This window comes from Rutidosis leptorrhynchoides, chromosome 1 (genome assembly GCF_046630445.1).
Source record: "Rutidosis leptorrhynchoides isolate AG116_Rl617_1_P2 chromosome 1, CSIRO_AGI_Rlap_v1, whole genome shotgun sequence".
Taxonomy (NCBI): domain Eukaryota; kingdom Viridiplantae; phylum Streptophyta; class Magnoliopsida; order Asterales; family Asteraceae; genus Rutidosis; species Rutidosis leptorrhynchoides.
Window position 1 is genome coordinate 673,458,921 of NC_092333.1, and position 11,894 is coordinate 673,470,814.

The window sequence follows — 11,894 nt, forward strand, 5'->3', positions numbered from 1 at the left end:
TGGAAGTTGGCCACTAACTTGGTACTTATATTAAAATTGAGAACGACGTAGTATTGTGTCATCCCTCGTTTACCTTACATATGCAAAATTGATTAATAAGTCATAAGACCACATATACCCCAATGTTTGTGGGGAGACACGCCTAAACGTCCCCCAAACGATCGTAGTTGCCCGTTTGTGAGGAAAAATATTGGAGGCGTTGGTGTAGCTAATACATGAAAATAACGGGTCTACGATATATTTGTTAGAAATCGGGTATGAATTGACTGACGGATTCGTTCTTGAATCTTGTAATCACTTTCTCTATAAAGTATTTCGACCCTACGATTGCCTTGGTAGCACGAAATCTTTACAGAGATAAGACAAGAACGCAATCATTGTTTTTGGCAATGAAATCACAGATCAAATTGTTAAAAAGTATGTGTGTGTTTTCTGTTTTTTTTTTATGAATGCAAAATGATAATTAAAAACGTTCAAAAACTGTTATGTAAAACAGTTAGACAAATGAAAGGGTATATCCCCTCATTTTAGGCGGGAAAAATTGTATACCGAAAAACTTTTATATAAAACACCAGCCAGGGGAGCTGCCCCTTGGACCCCGCAAGGGTATATTTACATTGATAGATTTCATTGCATATATATATATATATATATATATATATATATATATATATATATATATATATATATATATATATATATATATATATATATATATATATGGGAATTAATTAAATAAACATGATCTTTATATTTACATGGATAAAAAATTTACACCTATAATAATCATACTTATATAAATTATAACTAAATTGTAATAATAATAAAAGTAATTATTATTATTATTAATCATAATCGTAATCATATTCATAATTATAATTATGATTTATAGTCTTAATAATATCATTGTGTGTGTGTGTGTGTGTATATATATATATATATCTATATATATATATATATATATATATATATATATATATATATATATATATATATATATATATATATATATAAGTAAAATTATTTATGTAAATTAATTAAATAAACATTATCGATATATTTACATGTATAAAAAAACAGTACACTTATAATAATCATATAGTTATATGAATTATAACTAAAATGTAATAATAATAAAAATAATAATCGTAATCATATTCATAATTATAATTATGAATTATAATCATAATAGTAATCATAATCTTAATTATTAATCATATAAGTTATACAAATATACAATATAATAATGATAATCATAAAATTAACATTAAAAAAGATCTTCGAACGAATCGATCCAACATAGAGTCAACCACATTTCTTCTTGCCTTGTCCGCGGTTTACACTATTTTAAAATTGTTGTTTCTTCGATACCTACAAAAATAAACAAATATATATTATGTTTAACAATATATATATATATATATATATATATATATATATATATATATATATATATATATATATATATATATATATATATATATATATATATATATATTATAAAAATATATATATCATTTTTTCTTTTTTCCATCTAAAAAAAATCAAGAATACAGCTTTAGTAATATGATGTACTATTTTGTATAATTGATATGAAAAAATGGAATGAAGATGACGTATTTATAGACTAAGAAAATAACTGACGTTATTTAGAGAAGATGAAAGGTTTATATATTTATTAATCATTAATTACTTAAAATCTATTTATGACGTTTTTATTTAATATGGTCTTTAATTATTTTTTTACTTTTTTACCATAATAATTTTTAACCTTTTTTACCGGTCTATTAAATAATATGGGTAAATTTTATTGAGTTAATCGTATTTATATACTTTACCAAAATAATTTTTAACCTTTTTATCAGTCTATTAAAAATATGATAAATTTTATTGAGTTAATCGCATTTAGTACACCATACTTATGATTCTAGGACTCAATTACTGTAGATATATAAAAATATAGATAGATATAGATATAGATATATAGATCAGTCGCGTATTCCTCATCACTACTCTCGTGAAGAATGTCAGACCATATATTCTTAGAATATAACATAATTCATTTCGAGCGTACAATTGCCTTTCCTCATCGATTCCTTCTCGTCTTCATCTCAATATACAAACTTCAATGCCTCGAAATCGTCAATTCGTCTTAAATAATCGAATAAGCTGACTAATTCCATGTAGAGATGGCAATGGATCGGATATGGATCGGGTGACGCCGTATCCATATCAATATCCATTTAATTTTTGTTCATCCATATCCATATCCATATCCATTTAGTTCCAAGTCATCCATCCACATCCATATCCAGTGGATTAAGCGGGTTAATGGATATCCAATGGATATTAAAATTTTGTTATAAAATTTTCTAATATGCGATTAAAATAAAAACGTAGTATAACAAAAATGAATATAACATGACAAATTAAAATCTATCCATAAGAATGTGTAATCTTTATCGCAAATGTAACAAAAATTGTTAAATTTATTATAAAACATAAATTATGAAAAATTAAATATGAAATTTTAAGTTTGTTTTGTTAGATATACGTGTTTGATTGTAATATATTATAGTTATTTCATTATAGGTATTAAAACATAATGTAAATATAACAGTAAATGAATTTTTAATAGTAAATATGTAAGCATATATCTATATTTATGTATTTGTATATGTATTTCAGGTGGTAATGGATATATCCATGGATGAAACTTTTCATCCATGTCCATATCCATATCCATTTAGGTTCATCCATATCCGTATCCATATCCATTTAGGTTCATCCATATCCATCACGAAGCGGGTGGATCGAGTGGATATCCACCGGATCGGGTGGCCATTGCCATCCCTAATTCCATGCCTTTAACATCGACATCTTCCAAAGTGTGTTTCAAACTGCCGTAATATTCCTTCATGTCTTCGACAAAAAAATGTAGTCACCCGAACTTTTCCATGATTATATATTATATGTGATCTATATTTACATGATTAAATGTTTCCAACATGTTAAACTTGTTAAGACTTGATTAATTGAAATGAGTTTATGTAGACAATTGACCACCCAGTTTGTCTGATGATTCACGAACGTCATAACTTGTGATAATTATATAATCGTTTTTTTTATGTAAGTTTTTATTATATATATATATATATATATATATATATATATATATATATATATATATATATAAGAAGAAATACAATTAAATCAAAGATGTACAAGTAAAAAACTATTTGCTACAGTACAACACTATTTGCTACAGTAAATTTTCGCTTTGCTAACTATTTGCTACAGTTACTTTTCGCTTGCTGCAGTAAAATACTATTTGCTGCAATAAAATACTATTTACTACAGTAAACACTATTTACTACAGTAAACACTATTTACTCGTATTCAATCCGTATTCGTACTCGTACAATACCCAGCTTACAGACGTATATACTATTGGTATATACACTCAATGATTAGCTCCTTAGCAGCCTTAATGAGTCATCAAATATGTGGGAACCTGATGTGTGCAGCGGGGTGTACGAAATAGTATTAATTTTTACTACAAAATGCGACGAAATATTACACAAGTTTTATTTATTTATTTATCGAGTGGATATACCTAAACATTGCTACAACACTTATAGGCAGTGTACCTAATCGTAGAGTAGTGTAGTTTTTAGTAAGTCCGGTTCGTTCCACAGGGAGCTGGTGAAGTTAACGCTATATTATTAAGTTTATTTGTAAAAATATATATATATATAAGTAGTAGTATTATTATAAAATGGGGGTTTTACCGTTTAATGACCGGTTTGTCGATTTTAAGCGTAAAAATAAATGACAAAAATTAAAGTGCGTAAAATAAATTGCGATAAATAAAATGACAGAAAATAAAATGACAGAAAATAAAAGTGCGATGAAAAATACAATAAAACAATTATGCTTATTTAAACTTCCGTAATCATGATGTTTAACGTTTTGATTTTAATTAATTGTTACTCGGGTTAATTGTCCTTTGTCATGGTTTATTTGATACCTATCTGGTTTTTATCCATAATAGTCCATCGGTCATAAATATAAAGTGCGAGTGTCCTCATCAAATTACCCTTATACCCGAAGTCAAATATTCCAACTAATTAAGGATTTAAACTGTGACGCAGTTATCACTTCTGTCAACAATTACACCAGTTATCACTGTATGTAATCTACCCCTGTTTTGATTAGATATGAATATTAATTTACCCACTTGATCAGTTTGAATAATCAATTACCCAACCCGAATAATTAATTAAATGATTATAATAGATTACATATGAACGTCACTAAATAGGATAACCATAATCATTATTAATTATTAGGATAATTAATTTGAAGATAGGTTCGACAGACTCCAATGAGTTGTCACTCAATTAGACAATACCCCCCATCTATTAATAGTCAATAGTCCAATTTCCACAAGTGTCGGTCTTTTGCCCAAACCTTAATTATGGTACAAAATACAATAACTCCGTCTTAATATTTAGTCAAACATCACGATTACTTCGGCTTAAATAAGCATAATAATAACTTAGTTACGAGACATTAATTTAAAAAAAAAAGAACATAACTTACAGTGATTATTAATCGCGTAGCGTTACACGGACAGAGTTCCTACTTTAAAACCCGTAAAACATTTCTTACAATAACCCAATTATTATTAATCTTAAATTAAACTTAATATTATAAATATAAATATAAATTACATAAGAAAGAAAGAAGATTGGAAAAAGGTGTATCTAAATCATCGATTTAGATGGCCTTTTATAGGCAAATGATAAATTGAAATTTTCACTTATGACCCCTGAACTATGCTCAATTAACAACTTTTTAATATTTAATATTATTCTTATTATGAATTATTTAAATATTATATTATATTCTTGTGCATAGTTGACTTGTACTTTCAGATCCGTTGCGTTGAGCGTTGAAAGTTGGTTCATGTGTCGGTTCCGGATTTTCGAACGTCCTTTCGCACAATTTTATATCGTGTACTTTGCGTTTTGTAACTTGTACTCTTGTCGTTTTTAGACGTTCCTCATCAATAATTTGAACCTTTTTTATTGTATCTTGTACTTTTTAGCTTTTTGGACCTTTGCGTCTTCAATTCGTCGTTTTCGCCTTTTGTCTTCGCACTTATTAAATATAAACGAATATTACTTGAAAATGGAACAATTGCAACTAAAATCTTGTCTTTCTTGGGGAATAATGCTATGAAATATATGTTCCTTTTTAGCCTTATCAATATCCCCACACTTGAGCATTGCTTGTCCTCAAGCAATACAGTCTTGAAATAAAAACATACTAGAATCACTTCTTTATTCTTCACACTTTATACATCAGTGATTTTGATACGGTGTTATAAACAATGATAGTAACGATAGAACCATGGTTAAAGGTGGTTTTGCCATCCACAGTTGCCTCGGGTTTAGGTCAACGACACTTGCAATCAAATAGCCGATTTACTTTCGGTTTCCAAAGCAAAGTGCACATTTGAAAGGTGGTTTACAGTCCCACATGACTATGAAAATGTAGATCCTTAAGGAAATTGGATCTTTATGAAAACATTTGATCTTTTTGAAAATTTAATCTAGCTTTTACCCTAGATAAGTTTTTTGGAATAACCCTTCACCGGTGTTTGCAAAATATTTTTGTGGGTTGTGTAGGTTTCTGATTTGAAAATTTTAGCTCAACACTTGTGGTTTTGTGTTACCCACTTGCTAACCTTGTATTAGGAAAGCAACACGTCCAGTTTACTTGTCCCGTATATTACCTTTCGGCAAACTACCGTCCGGTTGTAAAGGAAAGCGATGAACAAGAAACTGTTAAGGCAATGTCCCGTGACATGCTTTTAATTATGGTCCAAAAACGTGTCGGATGCTTTTACTATCCTTTGTAGGAGCAATAGTAAAGCTCACCCTTATAATTTTTCGGTCTGGCACAAGGTCCTGTCTCCGACCATGCTATGCAACCACCGTTCTTACGGTTGACACCCGATTTGGTTCAGGTGACCTAATGAATTCTGATGAATTCTCAGGATTTTACGTTCAATGGTAATGAACGCATTGAAAATGGGTTTTCAGAAAACAAATCGATTTTAATTTTGATCAAAATATTTTCTCGTTCAAGCTCGAGTTTAGATATCATTGAATTCCATGAGTTTGAATTCTCAATCTTTAAGGTCAATCTCTAGGATTGAGTAATATCAGTCTTAAAAGCTGATTTTTAATCTTTAAGGAGATTATCCTTTCTGGGGATCTGATTCATTAGTCTTATCAAGCTAATTTGTACGGTGCCCCCCCATTGTACGAGATAAATCCTTCTCATGGTTAGGATAAATCTGACCACATGGCGACCCTGTTTGATGCTGAGGTCCGTGGATTTTCAGCCGATTTTAGTGATGACTTTTCTAGATTTTTCGTCAACCTACAGCTGGTCTGGACGACAACTTCTTGACCTAAATCAAGAAGCGTGTGTCTTTTTCGGAAGACTTTACTTCCTTCAAATGATGGAATTGATTCATCGTGTAGATCCATCTTTCTTTCAAAAGTATAATAGTAAATCGGGTAAAACTGATTAGTATTATCCAAAACAAAAGTACCTGCAATAATCTTGTACAAAAATATGTGATAGATAGTTTTTAATTGAATAACTTGGTACATTATCCCCACACTTAGTTTCTTTCTTTGCCTTTTTATTCTCCTTTATTCCATTTTAAATGAATTCAAGCGTTTTAAGTTGTTTCTCAATTTATGTCCTTTTCGAGGTAACGATAATTTCGGTATTAACACCTAGTTTTCATCGTTCATAAATATGTATAAACATGATTTTGAGTTCATTTAGTTGAAAATTTTTCAAATTTTCACAAAATTTGGCAAATAAACCAAGTATAAACCTGAGAGAATTTATAACCCTTCCCCACACTTAAGATCATGCAATGCCCTCATTTGCATGAAATCAGACTATAATTTAAATTCATGAGGGTGATTAGCGTAGAAAAGTGATTAAAAATACCGAGTTTGCAAACATATTGTTATTTCACATTTGATTTTTTGCGTCTTGTCAAAATCAGTAGCTTTTGCTGAACTTCATGACAGTCTTTGAAAGTGCGATGTTTTACCCTGTTGTGTACATGACATAAAATACAAACATATATATACATATTTTTGAAGTTTGGTACATAACCCCACGTTCAAAAATTTATAATATATAATATTTTTGGCATGCTTTAGATCAATAAAATTAAAAATAATGATAACAAAATTTGTCGCCCCGCCCTCGGGTAAAGCAATTTCGGTTCAATTACCTAGTGTTCAACTTACGACGAATTTTAAAAATCATATTTTTAACTTAAAGAAATAAAGTAAATTTTGTTTTTTAAAATCACAATAAAACATAAATTAAAATGCATATTAATTTCAAATAAAACCTAAAAAAAATAAAAATTCAGAATGGAGGGAGAAAACTAGTTCTTTAGTGTCTGCTAGCGGAAAAGACCAATCGAATTCCATTCTCGGAACTACACGAGAACAGAACAACTAACTCCAAACAGAATTTTCTTTTTAGAATATTTGAATCTCCTCACACTTAGGTAGATGTGGTGTCGAAATTGTGATTAACTTCATCGTCAATTTCTCTTGGACCATAATCAACTTGCATATCTGTGACTTTTGCTTTAAGCCAGTGACCAGCTTTTTCCGTAATATCCACAAATTCAACTAGCTTCGCCTTTTCTTTAGGCGACAGATTGGATACTAACCGGTTACATAACTTAAAGTTCCCCTTACTTTTAGCATCAATAACCCGTTTAAAAAGTTTCTTCATTGAACTGTTAATAACCGGGTTATTTAATTTCGTATCAACTATGGGGTTCTTTATTATCAAGTCATCATTAGATGTTACTTCATTTTTCCCACACTTAGGCGTTTCATTATTGCTAAGCACTGCCGTTGGAGTTGGTAAAACAACATGGTTCTTACCAATCGTTTTTATTGGTTCAACGGTTTTGGTTGGTGGAGGTTTAGATTTTCGAATCATAAAGGTGATCGATTTGTCACCACTTTTAAGTGTCATTCTTCCATTTCCTACATCAAATAACGCCCCGGTGGACGCAAAGAATGGTCGACCTAAAATTAGAGGAATGTTTGGGTCCTCTTCTATGTCAATGACAATGAATTCGACTAGAAAGGTTAAATTACCTACTTGAATGGGTAGGTTGTCAGCAATTCCAACTGGGTGCTTAATGGTTTGATCAAAGAGTCGAACACTCATATCCGTTGGACTTAACTTACCTACACCTAATCTCTTATATAAGGAAAGAGGCATAACACTTACACTTGCACCTAAATCTGCTAGTGCATCATACATGACACAATCACTAAGTAGACAAGGAACAATAAATTCACCCGGATCACCTACCCTAGGTGGAGGTTTTGGTGGAACTGTATTCACCGGGTTTACTTCTACGGCTTTTGTTTCTTGTACTTTCTTATTCTTTTTCTTCTTCTTCTTTCCAGAAGTATCACAATCTTTATTACTTATTACTTGCTCATACTCAACTCCTTTTCTTGGAAACGAGATGGGTGGTTTGTATGGTGCCACCACTGGCTTTACATACTCTGGTGGTGGTGGTGTAACTTCTTCATTTTTATTCTCATCTAAAACCTTCCCATCTTCCGGAGCTGGTTTTTCAGAATTTGTTGAAACCATGTTAACATTCTCATTCCGAGGATTTGCTTCAGTATTACTCGGTAGCTTTCCTTGTTCCCTCTCACTCATTAAGCTAGCAAGAGTACCTACGTGTTTTTCTAGATTCAAAATGGAAGCTTGTTGAGTTCTTAATGACTGATCAAACCTCTCATTTGTTTGGGTTTGAGTTTCAATAAATTGTGTTTGAGATTCAACTAGCTTGAATACCACGTCTTCCATATTTGACTTTTTCTCTTCGGTTTGTTGTGGTGGTTTATACAAGCCAGGTCTTTGTTGATTGAAAGTATTGTTTTGAGTTGGTTGGTTATTCGGACCTTGTTGGTTATACCAGTTATTTTCGGGTCCTTTTGGATTGTAAAGAATGTTTTGATTTCGATTGAAGTTTAGCTTTGGCGGTTGATAATTATTTTGATAATTATTTCCCGGCCTTTGGTTCATATAGAAAACATTCTCTCGTTGTTCCATGGTTGGTTCAATGTGACAATCTTTCAATAAGTGTGGTCCACCGCATAGCTCACAACTGATTCGTATTGCGTGAATATCTTTATTCATCTTTTCCATTCGTCTTTCGAAAGCATCTATTTTTGCGGAAACGGAATCAAAGTCATGGCTAGAATCGGCTCTAGCCGCTTTAGATGATCGAAAGATATCTTTTTCTTGGTGCCACTCATGAGAGTGGGAGGCTGTATTATCAATAATTTTGTAAGCTTCAGTTGCGGTTTTCTTCATGATGGAACCACCGGCTGTTATGTCGATGTCTTTTCGTGTAGCAACGTTGACACCTTGGTAGAATATTTGTACTATTTGGTAAGTGTCTAAACCGTGTTGAGGACATCCTCTCAACATCCTTCCGAATCTTGTCCACGCCTCATATAATGTTTCATTTGGCTTTTGCGCGAACGTACCAATTTCTCCTTGAAGTCTCACGGCTTTGGATGCCGGAAAGAATCTTTTAAGAAATTTCTCAACTAAAACATCCCATGTGTCAATCGTCCCTTCAGGTAACGATTCTAACCAATCTTTGGCTTCTCCCTTTAAAGTCCAGGTAAACAACATGAGATAGATCTGTTCATCCTCAACTTCTCGGATTTTGAATAGTGTACAGATCCTATTAAACGTACGAAGATGTTCGTTTGGATCTTCCTTCGACGCACCACTATATTGGCACTGATTAGTTACCATGTGTAGGATTTGTCCTTTGATTTCATAATCTGGCGCATTAATGTCTGGCTTAATAATGGCGTGACCTTGGCCCGTGCGTGTGGCTCTCATTCGGTCTTCCATACTTAGAGGTTCTAGATTTTCCATGATTGGAAGTGTTGTATCCGAATCACTAGAGGTTTCTAATTTAATGGTTTCTTCCTTAACAATCTCTGTTTGAATGATTGGTGGTTCTGGAGGAATAATTAGTGGATCAGGGTCTCGGAATTGTCCCTGAGTATTCTCCGGATTCTCAATTGTGAGGTTTGTTTCAAAAACTGGGTTATCGGAAATTTGAACTGAAGTACTTGGTCGACTGGATGACGATTCTAAAGAAAAATCAACGGCGGTTATATTTGCTAAATGTCTTGATCTAGTTACAGGTGGTGAACGTACAAAAGGTGGTGAACGTCTTGCTCGGTGCATTCACTGAATATCCTATTAGTTTTTAAAAGGAAAGAAAAATTATAATAAGTTATCCAATCAATAGACTTTTCTGATTTTGCCCACGTTTCGAATAGCCAAAAGATGCAGCAGAGGGGCAGGATTCGTTTGGTCTCAATATAATTGAGTACTGTTTGGCTCCAATAACCCGGTCCACGTACAAATCCAACTATTACTACGAACCAGAAAATTTTGATGTCTATCAATTTAACCACTTAAAATAAATTTTCGTAATTTTAAGAAATTTAGAGAAGAAGTAGAAAAAATTCTAAGTCCTAAAAACTAGAATGGCGAGAAATAAGAGAGAAAAAGATTGCGCGTCGAAAAATGTCGAAAAATAAAAGGTCGAAAAATAGGCGTCGAAAAATAAAAATAAGAAAGTAGCGCGAAAAACGGCGACGCAAAATTCTAAAGCACATAAATCTTAGTCTAAGGAATAAGCACTTAAGGGATTTTACGGCAAACCTAAAAATTCTAGAAATAAAAATAACTATGGCAAAACTAAACTTAATACTAAAAATTGTAACTAGAGTCTAAAAATCTAAAGGTAATAAAAAAAAAAACTTTTTTTTTTAATTTTTAAATTTTTTTTTTATTTCGGTTTTTAAGGATTTTAAAATTTTTTTTTTTTAAAATTTTTTTTTTATATAATTTTTTTTTTAAAACTTTTTTTTTTTTTAAAATTTTTTTTAAAAAAAAAACGATTTTTTTTACAATTTTTTTTTAAAACGATTTTTTTTACACAAATTTTTTTTTTTTTAAAACGATTTTTTTTTTACACAAATTTTTTTTTTTTTAATTTTTTTTTTTAAAACGAATTTTTTTTTTTTTAAAACGTTTTTTTTTTTTTTTGAAATTCTTTTTTTTTTAAAAACGAATATTTTTTTTATTATAATATTATTTTTTTTTAAAACTTTTTTTTTTAATTCATTTACTATTCATGAATAGTAAATGAAAATAAATTAATTAATTTACTATTTACATGAAAGCGACATGATAGAAATTATTAATTATAAGTTACATAATATACCCCTGAAGTATTTAATAAATACGACTTTTTAAAACTTTTAAAACTTTTACGTATCAAATTTGATTCTAAAATATTATTATATTATTATATTCTATTTCAATATTATTATATTATTATATTTTATTTCAATATTATTATAATTAAAAATATAGCGTTTTAGCGCTCCCCGGCAGCGGCGCCAAAAACTTGATGTGTGCAGCGGGGTGTACGAAATAGTATTAATTTTTACTACAAAATGCGACGAAATATTACACAAGTTTTATTTATTTATTTATCGAGTGGATATACCTAAACCTTGCTACAACACTTATAGGCAGTGTACCTAATCGTAGAGTAGTGTAGTTTTTAGTAAGTTCGGTTCGTTCCACAGGGAGCTGGTGAAGTTAACGCTATATTATTAAGTTTATTTGTAAAAATATATATATAAATAAGTAGTAGTATTATTATAAAATGGGGGTTTTACCGTTTAATGACCGGTTTG